Genomic DNA, 17,500 nt, shown 5'->3' on the forward strand with positions numbered 1-17,500 from the left:
GGAGGTTAGATAGCACAGTGTCCAAGGAAGGGCCGGAAGTATATAGAATGGTGTCGTCTGCGTAGAGGTGGATCAGGGAATCGCCCGCAGCAAGAGCAACATCATTGATGTATACAGAGAAAAGAGTCGGCCCGAGAATTGAACCCTGTGGTACCCCCATAGAGACTGCCAGAGGACCGGACAACATGCCCTCCGATTTGACACACTGAACTCTGTCTGCAAAGTAGTTGGTGAACCAGGCAAGGCAGTCATTAGAAAAACCGAGGCTACTGAGTCTGCCGATAAGAATATGGTAATTGACAGAGTCGAAAGCCTTGGCCAGGTCGATGAAGACGGCTGCACAGTAATGTCTTTTATCGATGGCGGTTATGATGTCGTTTAGTACCTTGAGCGTGGCTGAGGTGCATCCGTGACCGGCTCGGAAACCGGATTGCACAGCGGAGAAGGTACGGTGGGATTCGAGATGGTCAGTGATCTGTTTGTTGACTTGGCTTTCGAAGACCTTAGATAGGCAGGGCAGGATGGATATAGGTCTGTAACAGTTTGGGTCCAGGGTGTCTCCCCCTTTGAAGAGGGGGATGACCGCGGCAGCTTTCCAATCCTTGGGGATCTCAGATGATACGAAGGAGAGGTTGAACAGGCTGGTAATAGGGGGTGCGACAATGGCGGCGGACAGTTTCAGAAATAGGGGGTCCAGATTGTCAAGCCCAGCTGATTTGTATGGGTCCAGGTTTTCCAGCTCTTTCAGAACATCTGCTATCTGGATTTGGGTAAAGGAGAAGCTGGGGAGGCTTGGGCGAGTAGCAGCGGGGGGGGCGGGGCTGTTGGCCAAGGTTGGAGTCGCCAGGAAGAAGGCATGGCCAGCCATTGAGAAATGCTTGTTGAAGTCTTCGATTATCACGGATTTATCGGTGGTGACCGTGTTACCTAGCCTCAGTGCAGTGGGCAGCTGGGAGGAGGTGCTCTTGTTCTCCATGGACTTTACAGTATCCCAGAACTTTTTGGAGTTAGAGCTACAGGATGCGAATTTCTGCTTGAAAAAGCTGGCCTTTGCTTTCCTGACTGACTGCGTGTATTGGTTCCTGACTTCCCTGAACAGTTGCATATCGCGGGGGCTCTTCGATGCTATTGCAGTTCGCCACAGGATGTTTTTGTGCTGGTCGAGGGCAGTCAGGTCTGGAGTGAACCAAGGGCTATATCTGTTCTTGGTTCTGCATTTTTTGAACGGAGCATGCTTGTCTAATATGGTGAGGAAGTAACATTTAAAGAATGACCAGGCATCCTCAACTGACGGGATGAGGTCAATATCCTTCCAGGGTACCCGGGCCAGGTCGATTAGAAAGGCCTGCTCGCAGAAGTGTTTTAGGGAGCGTTTGACAGTGATGAGGGGTGGTCGTTTGACCGCAGACCCGTGGCGGATACAGGCAATGAGGCAGTGATCGCTGAGATCTTGATTGAAGACAGCAGAGGTGTATTTGGAGGGCAGGTTGGTCAGGATAATGTCTATTAGGGTGCCCATGTTTACGGATTTAGGGTTGTACCTGGTGGGTTCCTTGATGATTTGTGTGAGATTGAGGGCATCAAGCTTGGATTGTAGGACTGCCGGGGTGTTAAGCATATCCCAGTTTAGGTCACCTAACAGAACAAACTCTGAAGCTAGATGGGGAGCGATCAATTCACAGATGGTGTCCAGGGCACAGCTGGGAGCTGAGGGGGGTCGGTAGCAGGCGGCAACAGTGAGAGACTTATTTCTGGAGAGATTAATTTTTAAAATTAGAAGTTCGAACTGTTTGGGCATAGACCTGGAAAGTATGACAGAACTTTGCAGGCTATCTCTGCAGTAGATTGCAACTCCTCCCCCTTTGGCAGTTCTATCTTGACGGAAAGTGTTATAGTTGGGTATGGAAATCTCAGAATTTTTGGTGGCCTTCCTAAGCCAGGATTCGGACACGGCAAGGACATCAGGATTGGCAGAGTGTGCTAAAGCGGTGAGTAAGGCAAACTTAGGGAGGAGGCTTCTGATGTTGACATGCATGAGGCCAAGGCTTTTTCGATCGCAGAAGTCAACAAATGAGGGTGACTGGGGACATGCAGGGCCTGGGTTTACCTCCACATCACCCGAGGAACAGAGGAGTAGTAGGATGAGGGTGCGGCTAAAGGCTATCAAAACTGGTCGCCTAGAGCGTTGGGGACAAAGAATAAAAGGAGCAGATTTATGGGCGTGGTAGAATAGATTCTGGGCATAATGTGCAGACAGGGGTATGGAGGGGCGCGGGTACAGCGGAGGCAAGCCCAGGCACTGGGTGATGATAAGAGAGGTTGTATCTCTGGACATGCTGGTCTCAATGGGTGAGGTCACCGCATGTGTGGGGGGTGGGACAAAGGGGGTATCAGAGGTACGGAGAGTGGAACTACAGGGTCCATTGCAAACCAAAACAATGACAATGAAAACTAGCCTGAACAACAGTATGCAAGGCATATTGATATTTGAGAGAGACATACAATAAGGCATAAAGTGATTGCAGGTCTTGATTGGGAGAGCTAGCTAAAACAACAGGTAAGATAACAGCAGCAATAACAGGGTGCTAGTCTGACACAGCAACAACAGGTAAAAAATGGCGATGACTAGGCAGAGAGGGTCGGATTAACTACACACAGATCCTGAGTTAAAGCACAGAGCCGACAGATAAGACACAAATAAACAGAATGGAGTACCGTGAATTAATGGACAGTCAAGCATGCATCAGCTATGTAGCCAAGTGATCATAGTGTCCAGGGGGCAGCCGTAGATGGAGCAGAGGAGGCCTCCACTAAGCTAGCACGCGGCGTGTAAAGTTAGTAGCCCGGGGGGTGGTCTGCTCAGACGGAGGGGGTCTGCTCAGACGTGGTTGTGTCGACAGAGAATCCAAGCCAGATGGCGATGGCGAAAGAGAGGTTGTGAATTGTAGAATAGTGTTTGCTAACTGGTGCTAGCTTCGTGGCAGTGGCAGTGGCACTAGCTCTTCAGCTAGCCGGCAGATGGGCCTAGCTCGAGGCTAGCTCAAGGCTAACTGGTGCTTGCTTCGGGACAGAGGTGTTAGCCAGTAGTAGCCACTCGGTTGCAGCTAGCTAGCTGTGATGATACGGTGTAATTGTCCAGAGCTTGCGTCAGGAATCCGGTGATGTGGTAGAGAAAAAGCAGTCCTATATGCTCTGGGTTGATATCGCGCTTGCAGCTAGCCGGCAGATGGGCCTAGCTCGAGGCTAGCTCAAGGCTAACTGGTGCTTGCTTCGGGACAGAGGTGTTAGCCAGTAGTAGCCACTCGGTTGCAGCTAGCTAGCTGTGATGATACGGTGTAATTGTCCAGAGCTTGCGTCAGGAATCCGGTGATGTGGTAGAGAAAAAGCAGTCCTATATGCTCTGGGTTGATATCGCGCTGCAGCTAGCCGGCAGATGGGCCTAGCTCGAGGCTAGCTCAAGGCTAACTGGTGCTTGCTTCGGGACAGAGGTGTTAGCCAGTAGTAGCCACTCGGTTGCAGCTAGCTAGCTGTGATAATACGGTGTAATTGTCCAGAGCTTGCGTCAGGAATCCGGTGATGTGGTAGAGAAAAAGCAGTCCTATATGCTCTGGGTTGATATCGCGCTTGCAGACTGGCAGGTATCGGCCCGGTATTGAAGCTGGCTGTGTCCGAGTTAAGGGCGAAGACCGCAGCAGTGGCTAACTGACTACTAGCTAGTAGCTAGTTATCTGGCTAGCTTCTGATTGGGGTTACGGTTCAAAAGTATATAAAAAATAGCAGGTCCGTACCACATTGGGTGAGGCGGAATGTAGGAATGTATATTCAGTTCCTAGATGGAAAGTGAAATTAAAATAAATACGAAATGTATACGAAAAATACGAATACTATTTACACGGGACAAGACAGGACAAAGACACATCCGACTGCTACGCCATTCTTGGATTCAAAAAAAAAAGATGGGGTCCTAATCTGAGTCTGGGTCTGTCTAAGGGAGTGCCTGACTAGACCTCGCTGTTCTTTAAAAAGTTGGGGTCCTAATCTAAGTCTGGGGTCTGTCTGAGAGAGTGCCTGACTAGAACGAGGAGAGAGGGAAGAGAGAGAGAGAGAAGTCAGGGATAGGAGGGGGAGATAAGACGGATGAGGGGAATTTAAATGGACATCTATCTAGTGTGATTACCTTACAGAGTATCTCATCTTTCTAGTGTGATTACCTGACAGAGTATCTCATCTATCTAGTGTGATTACCTTACAGAGTATCTCATCTTTCTAGTGTGATTACCTGACAGAGTATCTCATCTTTCTAGTGTGATTACCTTACAGAGTATCTCATCTTTCTAGTGTGATTACCTTACAGAGTGTCTCATCTATCTAGTGTGATTACCTTACGGAGTATCTCATCTATCTAGTGTGATTACCTTACGGAGTATCTCATCTTTCTAGTGTGATTACCTTACAGAGTATCTCATCTTTCTAGTGTCATTACCTTACGGAGTATCTCATCTATCTAGTGTGATTACCTTACAGAGTATCTCATCTTTCTAGTGTGATTACCTTACAAAGTATCTCATCTTTCTAGTGTGATTACCTTACAGAGTATCTCATCTTTCTAGTGTGATTACCTTACAGAGTATCCCATCTTTCTAGTGTGATTACCTTAGAGAGTATCTCATCTTTCTAGTGTGATTACCTTACAGAGTATCTCATCTTACCTTACAGAGTATCTCATCTTACCTTACAGAGTATCTCATCTATCTAGTGTGATTACCTTACGGAGTATCTCATCCTTCTAGTGTTAGTGTTTTTTTCTGTCTCATTCTCTCTCTTGTACAAACACACACACACACACACACACACACACACACACACACACACACACACACACACACACACACACACACACACACACACGCACACACACACGCACACGCACACGCACACGCAGACGCACACACACACACACACACACACACACACACACACACACACGCGTTGTGTATTTTGGTTGGACGGGAGGAGTAATTGGAGGAGTTGAACAGCGGGGAGAATTGATCTGCTGTGGTCTGGCAGGAAACAATCGATAGAATGAATAGAGGAGGAAATGATAGGAGAGGAGAGGGGAGGAGAGTGGAGGGGAGGAGAAAGGAGAGAGGAGGGGAGAAGAGAGGGGGGAGGAGAGAGGAGGGGAGAAGAGAGGAGGGGAGGAGAGGAGGGGAGGAGAGAGGAGGGGGGAGAGGAGAAGAGAGGATGGGGGAGAGAGTAGAGGAGGGGAGGAGAGAGTAGAGGAGGGGATGAGAGGAGAGGAGAAGGGAGAGGAGAGGGGAGAGAGTAGAGGAGAAAGTAGATGAGGGGAGGGGAGGAGAGGTGTTTTCGTGTGTGTGTCCGTGTGTGTTCGTGTGTCCGTGTGTGTGTGTGTCCGTGTGTGTTCGTGTGTCCATGTGTGTGTGTGTCCGTGTGTCAGTGTGTGTGTGTGTCCGTGTGTGTCCGTGTGTGTTCGTGCGTCCGTGTGTGTGTGTGTGTCCGTGTGTCAGTGTGTGTATAGTCCCATTACAAACTAATGGGTTTGAAACAGCAGCACCTGGCTCAGTCATTATTACAGGCTGTAAATGGCTGAGATCCATCTACATATCTCTCTCTATAACTGGACTACATTACTACTGTACTCATACTATGACTCACATTAATAACCTCTCACTGATCACTGATATGGAGAGAGGGGAGGAGGAGAGGAGAGGAGAGAGACTAGGAGAGGAGAGGAGAGGAGAGGAGAGGAGAGGAGAGGAGAGGAGAGGAGAGGAGAGAGAGAGACTAGGAGAGGAGAGAGAATAGGAGAGTGGAGAGGAGAGGAGAGAGGAGAGGAGAGGAGAGGAGAGGAGAGAGACTAGGAGAGGAGAGGAGAGGAGAGGAGGGGAGAGAGAGAGACTAGGAGAGGAGAGAGAATAGGAGAGTGGAGAGGAGAGGAGAGAGGAGAGGAGAGGAGAGGAGAGGAGAGAGACTAGGAGAGGAGAGAGAATAGGAGAGTGGAGAGGAGAGGAGGGGAGGGGAGGAGAGGAAATAGGAGAGAGGAGAGGAGAGGAGATGACTGGAGAGGAGAGGAGATGGGAGGAGAGGAGAGGAGAGGAGAGGAGGAGAGGAGAGTAGAGGAGAGGAGAGGGGAGGGGAGGAGAGGAGAGGAGGAGAGAGGAGAGGGGGGAGGAGAGAGGAGAGGAGGGGAGGAGAGAGGAGAGGAGAGAGGAGGGGAGGAGAGGAGAGGAGGAGAGAGGAGAGGAGGGGAGGAGAGAGGAGAGGAGGGGAGGAGAGAGGAGAGGATCATCATCAATCTACACCCCATAATAAGAAAGCGTAAAACAGATTTTAAAAAAAAATAGATAATATCTGAAATATCACATTTACATTCAGACCCTTTATTCAGTACTTAGTTGAAGCCTTGGTTCTGTATCCTTCCACCTCTTCTCCCTCCTGTCCTGGTTTGATTGACACCTCAAAACTACCTGATTCTGAAACCTTATTTTTGTCCCCGTGTGGTATCCATTGGTGATTACCCAGCACTCCCCGCAGAACGTCAGCGAGCCACACACACACACACACACACACACACACACACACACACACACACACACACACACACACACACACACACACACACACACACACACACACACACACACACACACACACACACACACACACACACACACACACACACACACACCCACAGTGGCAGACAGCAGCTGCAGAGCCGCTAAATCATCTCCACATGAGTGTGATTAGGTTCATTACTGTCGTGTCAACACACACACACACACACACACACACACACACACACGTCTTCACTCTCTTCCCCAATTCATTCTATCTCTCTCTCCCTATTCTCTCACTCTCTCTTCACCCCCCCCACCCCCCATCCTGTTCTGTTCAGTAGGTGGGTCTCCTCCTCCTCCTCCTCCTCCTCCTCCTCCTATCAGACCAGATAATCCCAGCCCTGTTCCGTAGGTTGGTCTCCTCTCCTCCTCCTCCTCCTCCTATCAGACCTGATAATCCCAGCCCTGTTCTGTTCAGTAGGTGGGTCTCCTCCTCTTCCTCCTCCTCCTCCTATCAGACTAGATAATCCCAGCCCTGTTCTGTTCAGTAGGTGGGTCTCCTCCTCCTCCTCGTCCTCCTCCTCCTCCTATCAGACTAGATAATCCCAGCCCTGTTCTGTTCAGTAGGTGGGTCTCCTCCTCCTCCTCTCCCTCCTCCTCCTTCTCGTCTTCCTCCTCCTATCAGACCTGATAATCCCAGCCCTGTTCTGTTCAGTAGGTGGGTCTCCTCCTCTTCCTCCTCCTCCTATCAGACTAGATAATCCCAGCCCTGTTCTGTTCAGTAGGTGGGTCTCCTCCTCCTCTCCTCCTCCTCCTCCTCCTCCTCCTCCTCCTCCTCCCAGACCAGATAATCCCAGCCCTGTTCTGTCCAGTAGGTGGATTGCTGTACTGATCTCTGATTTCACCTCAAACTGAATTTAATTTAAATCTGAGCCCTCTGGTATTGAGGTGCTCTCGGGTCACTGTGTGTGTGTGTGTGTGTGTGTGTGTGTGTGTGTGTGTGTGTCTATCCTAGTTTACATTCTCTCTCTCTCAATGTTTACATTTTACATTTACATTTTAGTCATTTAGCAGACGCTCTTATCCAGAGCGACTTACAGTAGAGTGCATACATTTTATTACATTTTTTTTTTTTTTTTTTTTTTTACATACTGAGACAAGGATATCCCTACCGGCCAAACGTTAGCTAGCTAACAGTACACTTTAGCTTAAGACATATAGCCAGCCAGCTAACGTTAGCTAGCTAACAATACACTTTAGCTTAAGACATATAGCTAGCCAGCTAACGTATGCTAGCTAACAGTACACTTTAACTTAAGACATATAGCTAGCCAGCTAACGTTAGCTAGCTAGCTAACAGTACACGTTAGCTAGCTAGCTAACAATACACTTTAGCTTAAGACAAATAGATTGCCAGCTACAGTTAGCTAGCTAACAGTACACTTTAGCTTAAGACAAATAGCCAGCCAGCTAACGTTAGCTAGCTAACAGTACACTTTAGCTTAAGACATATAGCCAGCCAGCTAACGTTAGCTAGCTAACAATACACTTTAGCTTAAGACATATAGCTAGCCAGCTAACGTATGCTAGCTAACAGTACACTTTAACTTAAGACATATAGCTAGCCAGCTAACGTTAGCTAGCTAGCTAACAGTACACGTTAGCTAGTTATCTAACAATACACTTTAGCTTAAGACAAATAGATAGCCAGCTACAGTTAGCTAGCTAACAGTACACTTTAGCTTAAGACAAATAGCCAGCCAGCTAACGTTAGTTAGCTAACAATACACTTTAGCTTAAGACATATAGCCAGCCAGCTAACGTTAGCTAGCTAACAATACACTTTAGCTTAAGACAAATAGCTAGCCAGCTAACGTAAGCTAGCTAACAATACACTTTAGCTTGAAATTAAACCAATTTTTTTTGTCAAAATTAGAAAACGTGTAATATCTGAAAATGTAGCTAGCTAACGCTACACTATCTTACCCGTATACATCATCATGCGTGATGGACATGTCTCCCTGTCAGGAATGCCATACCACGGTTGCCCTTTAGTTTGAAGATGTAATTCAGAGACAGGTGTTTTCTCCGTGTCTTTAACTATCAGACTCTAATTTCACTGATCTGAAAACGGGATCCCCCAGAAAGTGGAGAGCAACACTAAGGCAACTCCACTACACAATATATTTTATTTTTTTAAAGACGCTTTCAACAGGATTACCAAAACAGAACGACCAGCTCAAATAGACAGAAGCCTGCTGTATGGCAGACCAATCTAAACTCCTCTCTCGGCATGTCCAGCCCACTCATTATATCAGCCAATCATGGCTAGTGGGAAGGTTGCCCCGTCTTTTTCCGTGGCTAAACCAACAAGGCTCGTAAATGTAACAATTTTTATTCGTATTTACAGATGGCATACGAGTTTGTTATTAATTAAAACTTTTTTCGGGATCGGTGTCCGATCCACGGGACGGTTGAGCTAACGTAGGCTAATGCGATTAGCATGAGGTTGTAAGTAACAAGAACATTGCCCAGGACATAGACATATCTGATATTGGCAGAAAGATTAAAGTCTTGTTAATCTAACTGCGCTGTCCAATTTACAGTAGCTATTACAGTGAAAGAATAACATGCTATTGTTTGAGGATAGTTCACAATTTTATTATTGGATTCTATGGATTCTTCAATTACATTGAGAGGATTTCTGACGTGCTGTTCCTTCTTTTTCCGTAGTGTATTTCTGTATTGTTTTAGTGATTCACCATAGTGAAGAAGTAGACTCAGGTTTTCTAGTTCTCTGTGTTTTTGGTTGGACAGGTTTCTCAATTTATTTATTAGGTTTTTACATTCTTCATCAAACAATTTGTGTTTTGTAGTTTACATTGTTAGGTTGTCTGCTTGAAATGTTTAGGGAAGCTGAGAGGTCAAGTATACTGATTGGGTTTTCTTCTGCCAAGTACACCTGCACTAATACAGTGAAACGTTTTGTCCAGGAAGTTGTCTAGAAGGGATTGAATTTTGATGTTGCTTAATTGTTTTTTGGTAGGTTTCCACACTACCTCTCTCTCTCTCTCTCTCTCTCTCCTCTCTCTCTCTCTCTCTCTCTACCCCCTCTCTTTCTCCCTCCCTCCCTCCCTCCCTCCCTCCCTCCCTCCCTCCCTCCCTCCCTCCCTCCCTCCCTCCCTCCCTCCCTCCCTCCCTCCCTCGCTCTTCCCTCCCTCTCTCCTCCCTCCCTCTCTTCCTCTGTCCTCCCCCTCCCCCCCCTCCCTCCCTCCCTCCCTCCCTCCCTTCCTCCCCCCCCCCCCCTCCCTCCCTCCCTCCCTCCCTCCCCACTCTACTCTAACTGGTGGAATTATAAACAGCTGGCTAACAGGGGGTGAAAAGACCCCTGAGACCTCAAGGTGACACACACACACACACACACACACACACACACACACACACACACACACACACACACACACACACTCACACACACACACACACACACACACACACACACACACACACACACACACACACACACACACACACACACACACACACACACATTAGGAGCAGGTCTCTATCTGTCTGTCCTGAGACCTGCTAGAGCTCCTCGTAGTAAACAATTAAAATGCTAATTCACTTCCCCCTCATATGGTAATGCCTTAACCAGCCAGCCATGCACAGCCTGATTGGAGAGAGGTAGTGTGTGCTGTGTGTGTGTGTGTGTGTGTATGTGTGTGTGTGTGTGTGTGTGCGTGCGTGCGTGCGTGCGTGTGTGTGTGTGTGAGTGCGATCAAGATGCAGCCATTACCAACCAGGGAAAGAGCGAGGAAGAGCGAAAGAGAAGAGAGACAGAGAGAGAAGGGCATTCTATGCCATCAAAAGGAACATAAATTTCAACATACCAATTAGGATCTGGCTAAAAATACTTGAATCAGTCATAGAGCCCATTGCCCTTTATGGTTGTGAGGTCTGGGGTCCGCTCACCAACCAAGATTTCACAAAATGGGACAAACACCAAATTGAGACTCTGCATGCAGAATTCTGCAAAAATATCCTCCGTGTACAACGTAGAACACCAAATAATGCATGCAGAGCAGAATTAGGCCGATACCCACTAATTATCAAAATCCAGAAAAGAGCCGTTAAATTCTACAACCACCTAAAAGGAAGCGATTCCCAAACCTTCCATAACAAAGCCATCACCTACAGAGAGATGAACCTGGAGAAGAGTCCCCTAAGCAAGCTGGTCCTAGGGCTCTGTTCACAAACACAAACACACCCCACAGAGCCCCAGGACAACAGCACAATTAGACCCAACCAAATCATGAGAAAACAAAAAGATAATTACTTGACACATTGGAAAGAATTAACAAAAAAACAGAGCAAACTAGAATGCTATTTGGCCCTAAACAGAGAGTATACAGTGGCAGAATACCTAACCACTGTGACTGACCCAAACTTAAGGAAAGCTTTGACTATGTACAGACTCAGTGAGCATAGCCTTGCTATTGAGAAAGGCCGCCGTAGGCAGACATGGCTCTCAAGAGAAGACAGGCTATGTGCTCACTGCCCACAAAATGAGGTGGAAACTGAGCTGCACTTCCTAACCTCCTGCCCAATGTATGACCATATTAGAGAGACATATTTCCCTCAGATTACACAGATCCACAAAGAATTCGAAAACAAATCCAATTTTGATAAACTCCCATATCTACTGGGTGAAATTCCACAGTGTGCCATCACAGCAGCAAGATTTGTGACCTGTTGCCACAAGAAAAGGGCAACCAGTGAAGAACAAACACCATTGTAAATACAACCCATATTTATGTTTATTTATTTTAACTTGTGTGCTTTAACCATTTGTACATTGTTACAACACTGCATATATGTAATATGACATTTGTAATGTCTTTATTGTTTTGAAACTTCTGTATGTGTAATGTTTACTGTTCATTTTTATTGTTTATTTGACTTTTGTATATTATCTACCTCACTTGCTTTGGCAATGTTAACACATGTTTCCCATGCCAATAAAGCCCCTTGAATTGAATTGAATTGAATTGAGAGAGAAACACACAGGGTTTCCATGGGGGAAAGTGATGTCATTGCTTTTTCCAAAACTCATTAAATTATTGACTGACTATTAGTCTCTCTCTGTCTCTCTCTGTCTCTCCCTGTCTGTTTCTGTCTGTCTCTCTGTCCTCTCTCTCTCTCTCTCTCTCTCTCTCTCTCTCTCTCTCTCTCTCTCTCTCTCTCTCTCTCTCTCTCTCTCTCTCTCTGTCTCTCTCTGTCTCTCTCTCTCTCTCTCTCTCTGTCTCTGTCTCTCTGTCTCTCTCTGTGTCTCTCTGTGTCTCTCTCTCTCTCTGTCTCTCTCTGTCTCTCTCTGTGTCTCTCTGTGTCTCTCTGTGTCTCTCTCTGTCTCTCTCTGTCTCTCTCTGTCTCTCTCTGTCTCTCTCTCTCTCTCTCTCTCTGTCTCTCTCTCTGTCTCTCTCTGTGTCTCTCTCTCTCTCTCTCTGTCTCTCTCTGTCTCTCTCTGTCTCTCTCTGTCTCTCTCTCTGTCTCTCTCTGTCTCTCTCTCTGTCTCTCTCTGTCTCTCTCTGTCTCTCTCTGTGTCGCTCTCTGTCTCTCTCTGTCTCTCTCTCTGTCTCTCTATGTCTCTCTCTCTCTCTCTCATTCCCTCTCCTTATCTCATTATCTCTCTCTATCTATCAGAATTGTTATCTTTTCCAATTCTTCTGACGGAAACATTGATCCGTTTTCCTTATTATCAAGCGATGTAGTAGAGGAATGGGTGTGATGTTTCTAGAGTCATGTTCAGGACAGGATCAACAGTCTACAGGAATGGGAGTGATGTTTCTAGAGTCATGTTCAGGACAGGATCAACAGTCTACAGGAATGGGAGTGATGTTTCTAGAGTCATGTTCAGGACCGGATCAACAGTCTACAGGAATGGGGGTGATGTTTCTAGAGTCATGTTCAGGACCGGATCAACAGTCTACAGGAATGGGAGTGATGTTTCTAGAGTCATGTTCAGGACCGGATCAACAGTCTACAGCAATGGGAGTGATGTTTCTAGAGTCATGTTCAGGACCGGATCAACAGTCTACAGGAATGGGAGTGATGTTTCTAGAGTCATGTTCAGGACCGGATCAACAGTCTACAGCAATGGGAGTGATGTTTCTAGAGTCATGTTCAGGACCGGATCAACAGTCTACAGGAATGGGAGTGATGTTTCTAGAGTCATGTTCAGGACCGGATCAACAGTCTACAGCAATGGGAGTGATGTTTCTAGAGTCATGTTCAGGACCGGATCAACAGTCTACAGGAATGGGAGTGATGTTTCTAGAGTCATGTTCAGGACCGGATCAACAGTCTACAGGAATGGGAGTGATGTTTCTAGAGTCATGTTCAGGACCGGATCAACAGTCTACAGGAATGGGAGTGATGTTTCTAGAGTCATGTTCAGGACCGGATCAACAGTCTACAGGAATGGGAGTGATGTTTCTAGAGTCATGTTCAGGACCGGATCAACAGTCTACAGGAATGGGAGTGATGTTTCTAGAGTCATGTTCAGGACCGGATCAACAGTCTACAGGAATGGGAGTGATGTTTCTAGAGTCATGTTCAGGACCGGATCAACAGTCTACAGGAATGGGAGTGATGTTTCTAGAGTCATGTTCAGGACAGGATCAACAGTCTACAGGAATGGGAGTGATGTTTCTAGAGTCATGTTCAGGACCGGATAAACAGTCTACAGGAATGGGGGTGATGTTTCTAGAGTCATGTTCAGGACCGGATCAACAGTCTACAGGAATGGGAGTGATGTTTCTAGAGTCATGTTCAGGACCGGATCAACAGTCTACAGCAATGGGAGTGATGTTTCTAGAGTCATGTTCAGGACCGGATCAACAGTCTACAGGAATGGGAGTGATGTTTCTAGAGTCATGTTCAGGACCGGATCAACAGTCTACAGCAATGGGAGTGATGTTTCTAGAGTCATGTTCAGGACCGGATCAACAGTCTACAGGAATGGGAGTGATGTTTCTAGAGTCATGTTCAGGACCGGATCAACAGTCTACAGCAATGGGAGTGATGTTTCTAGAGTCATGTTCAGGACCGGATCAACAGTCTACAGGAATGGGAGTGATGTTTCTAGAGTCATGTTCAGGACCGGATCAACAGTCTACAGGAATGGGAGTGATGTTTCTAGAGTCATGTTCAGGACCGGATCAACAGTCTACAGGAATGGGAGTGATGTTTCTAGAGTCATGTTCAGGACCGGATCAACAGTCTACAGGAATGGGAGTGATGTTTCTAGAGTCATGTTCAGGACCGGATCAACAGTCTACAGGAATGGGAGTGATGTTTCTAGAGTCATGTTCAGGACCGGATCAACAGTCTACAGGAATGGGAGTGATGTTTCTAGAGTCATGTTCAGGACCGGATCAACAGTCTACAGGAATGGGAGTGATGTTTCTAGAGTCATGTTCAGGACCGGATCAACAGTCTACAGGAATGGGAGTGATGTTTCTAGAGTCATGTTCAGGACAGGATCAACAGTCTACAGGAATGGGAGTGATGTTTCTAGAGTCATGTTCAGGACCGGATCAACAGTCTACAGGAATGGGAGTGATGTTTCTAGAGTCATGTTCAGGACCGGATCAACAGTCTACAGGAATAGGCAGTACAAGAGTAGTTATAAATGTTTTTTAGTTAAATTTGAGATGTCTTTGTCAATGAAAAAAATAACTCTGGTATAATCAAATAGTTTTATCGGAGAGCGGGACAAGCGACAGGGAACAACTGTCAACATCTACTCCTAACAGCTGTACCTCAAGCCCGATTGTTCGCATATTTCTAACTAAACATCCGAGGTTGTTAAGAGAGAAATCAAAATATATTGATTTATGCTGTACTGCCACTCAGGTACATGTAGACGTTGTAAACGTTCGTAGCCCGTATGTGCTGTGGTGCTCAGCTGTATGTCCTGTGGTGCTCAGCTGTATGTGCTGCGGTGCTCAGCTGTATGTGCTGTGGTGCTCAGCTGTATGTGCTGCGGTGCTCAGCTGTATGTCCTGCGGTGCTCAGCTGTATGTCCTGTGGTGCTCAGCTGTATGTCCTGCGGTGCTCAGCTGTATGTGCTGCGGTGCTCAGCTGTATGTCCTGCGGTGCTCAGCTGTATGTCCTGTGGTGCTCAGCTGTATGTGCTGCGGTGCTCAGCTGTATGTCCTGCGGTGCTCAGCTGTATGTCCTGTGGTGCTCAGCTGTATGTCCTGTGGTGCTCAGCTGTATGTCCTGTGGTGCTCAGCTGTATGTCCTGCGGTGCTCAGCTGTAAGACCTTCAGATGTATGTAGGTCAGACCGTCCTGCTGGGTTCCCTGTCCTCGTCCTTCAGCCTTATTTGTCAGGTCTCTCCAAAAGGAGGGTGTGGAGTCAGGCGCAGGAGAAAGCAAGTTTCCGAAAAGGGCGTTTAATAAACAAGGTCCAAAGAACAGGAAAAAACAGGATTACAACAGTAGCCTCACACCACCTGTACAACAGAACCTAAAAACGCAACCCAAAACTGAATGACATCAAACGAAACAATCCCGCACAAAACCCGGAAGAAATGGCGAGATTTAAATAGCCCCCCCCCCCCCCTCTAATTAACCAAATAGAACACAGGTGACACACAAAACAGACATAACCAAACGAAAAGGAAAAAGGATCGGTGGCAGCTAGTAGGCCGGCGACGACGACCGCCGAGCGCCGCCCGAACAGGGAGAGGAGCCACCTTCGGTGGAAGTCATGACATTATTAATCAATCTACATATAGGTCCTTTACAATGTTCTCTTATCAAGCCATGTACACCTACAGTCAGTGCATTTAACTAAGACAGGTAAGGCAACCACAACCATCACAGTCGTATATATTCCATTCTTGAAATTGATTTTCAATACATCTTAAACAAACGCAAAAGCCTACATATTTCTGAGCTCAAAAACAACTGAGCATGTAACGGGACGGGAGTGATTTTTATCGGAAAAGGGAAAGGAAAGTTTCCGGGGTTCTAGAACTGTTGCAGGATCAGGACAGTACAGGAAGGTTTCCGGGGGTTCTAGAACTGTTTCAGGATCAGGACAGTACAGGAAGGTTTCTGGGGTTCTAGAACTGTTGCAGGATCAGGACAGTACAGGACAGTTTCTGGGGTTCTAGAACTGTTGCAGGATCAGGACAGAACAGGACAGTTTCTGGGGTTATAGAACTGTTGCAGGATCAGGACAGAACAGGACAGTTTCTGGGGTTCTAGAACTGTTGCAGGATCAGGACAGTACAGGACAGTTTCTGGGGTTCTAGAACTGTTGCAGGATCAGGACAGTACAGGAATGTTTCTGGGGTTCTAGAACTGTTGCAGGATCAGGACTGTACAGGAAGGTTTCCGGGGTTCTAGAACTGTTGCAGGATCAGGACAGTACAGGAAGGTTTCCGGGGATTCTAGAACTGTTGCAGGATCAGGACAGTACAGGAAGGTTTCTGGGGTTCTAGAACTGTTGCAGGATCAGGACAGTACAAGAACGTTTCCGGGGTTCTAGAACTGTTGCAGGACCAGGACAGAACAGGAACGTTCCCGGGGTTCTAGAACTGTTGCAGGACCAGGACAGAACAGGAACGTTCCCGGGGTTCTAGAACTGTTGCAGGACCAGGACAGAACAGGAAACACCTCTAGTGTGGTGTTCTGTAGGTGGGTCAGTGATCCTGTCTGTTTTAAATAGATCTTTAAGACTTCACTAACTGGGACAGTTCTGCTGAAACACATGCCACAAGTTGGGCTGTGTGTGTGTGTGTGTGTGTGTGTGTGTGTGTGTGTGTGTGTGTGTGTGTGTGTGTGTGTGTGTGTGTGTGTGTGTGTGTGTGTGTGTGTCTGTTCACTCTGTGTGCAGTAATAGTGTTTATTAACATGATTTGTGAATGACTACCTCATCTCTGTACCCCCACACATACATGTATCTGTAAGGTCCCTCAGTCGAGCAGAGAATTTTAAACACAGATTCAACCACAAAGACCAGGGAGGTTTTCCAATGACTCGCAAAGAAGGGCACCTATTGGTAGATGGGTAAAAAATAAAGCAGACATTGAATATCCCTTTGAACATGGTGAAGTTATTAATTAACACTTTGGATGGTGTATCAATACACCCAGTCACTACAAAGATACAGCCGTCCTTCCTAACTCAGTTGCCGTAGAGGAAGGAAACCGCTCAGGGATTTCACCATGAGGCCAAGGGTGACTTTTAAAACAGTTAAAGAGTTTAATGGCTGTGACGGGAGAAAACTGAGGATGGATCAACAACATTGTAATAGTGCAAAACAGTTTTGGCCAAAGCAATTATCTTTTTGTCCTGAAAACAAAGTGTTTGGCGAAAATCCAATAGAACACATTACTGACTGCCACTCTCCATGTTTTCAAGCATAGTGGTGGCTGCATCATGTTATGGGTATGCTTGTAATCGTTAAGGACTGGGCAGTTTTTCAGGATGGAAAAGAAACGGAATGGAGCTAAGCCACAGGGAAACTCCTAGAGGAAAACCTGGTTCAGTCTGCTTTCCACCAGACACTGGGAGATGAATTCACCTTTCAGCAGGACAGTAATCTAAAACAACACAAGGCCAAATACACACTGGAGTTACTTACCAAGACGACATTGAATGTTCCTGACGGGCCTAGTTACAGTTTGAACTTAAAATCGGCTTGTAAATCTGCTACAAGACTTGAAAATGGCTGTCTAGCAATGATCAACAATGAACTTGACAGAGCTTGAAGAATTTTAAAGAGAATAATGTGTAAATATTGTATAATTCAGCTGTATTCACTCTTTAGAGACTTACCCAGAAAGATTCACAGCTGTAATCGCTCTTAGAAACTTACCCAGAAAGACTAACAGCTGTAATCAC

The 17,500-nt window shown here is 46.6% G+C and overlaps 1 protein-coding gene across 1 annotated transcript in view; it reads left to right on the forward strand.

Annotated features, from left to right (window-relative positions):
- The window catches only part of grin2aa (glutamate receptor, ionotropic, N-methyl D-aspartate 2A, a), a 304,667-nt gene that overhangs the window by 3,005 nt on the left and 284,162 nt on the right, over window positions 1-17,500 (forward strand). The gene's annotated exons all lie outside the window — the stretch shown is intronic.

Source organism: Salvelinus alpinus, chromosome 1, assembly GCF_045679555.1.
Source record: "Salvelinus alpinus chromosome 1, SLU_Salpinus.1, whole genome shotgun sequence".
Taxonomy (NCBI): domain Eukaryota; kingdom Metazoa; phylum Chordata; class Actinopteri; order Salmoniformes; family Salmonidae; genus Salvelinus; species Salvelinus alpinus.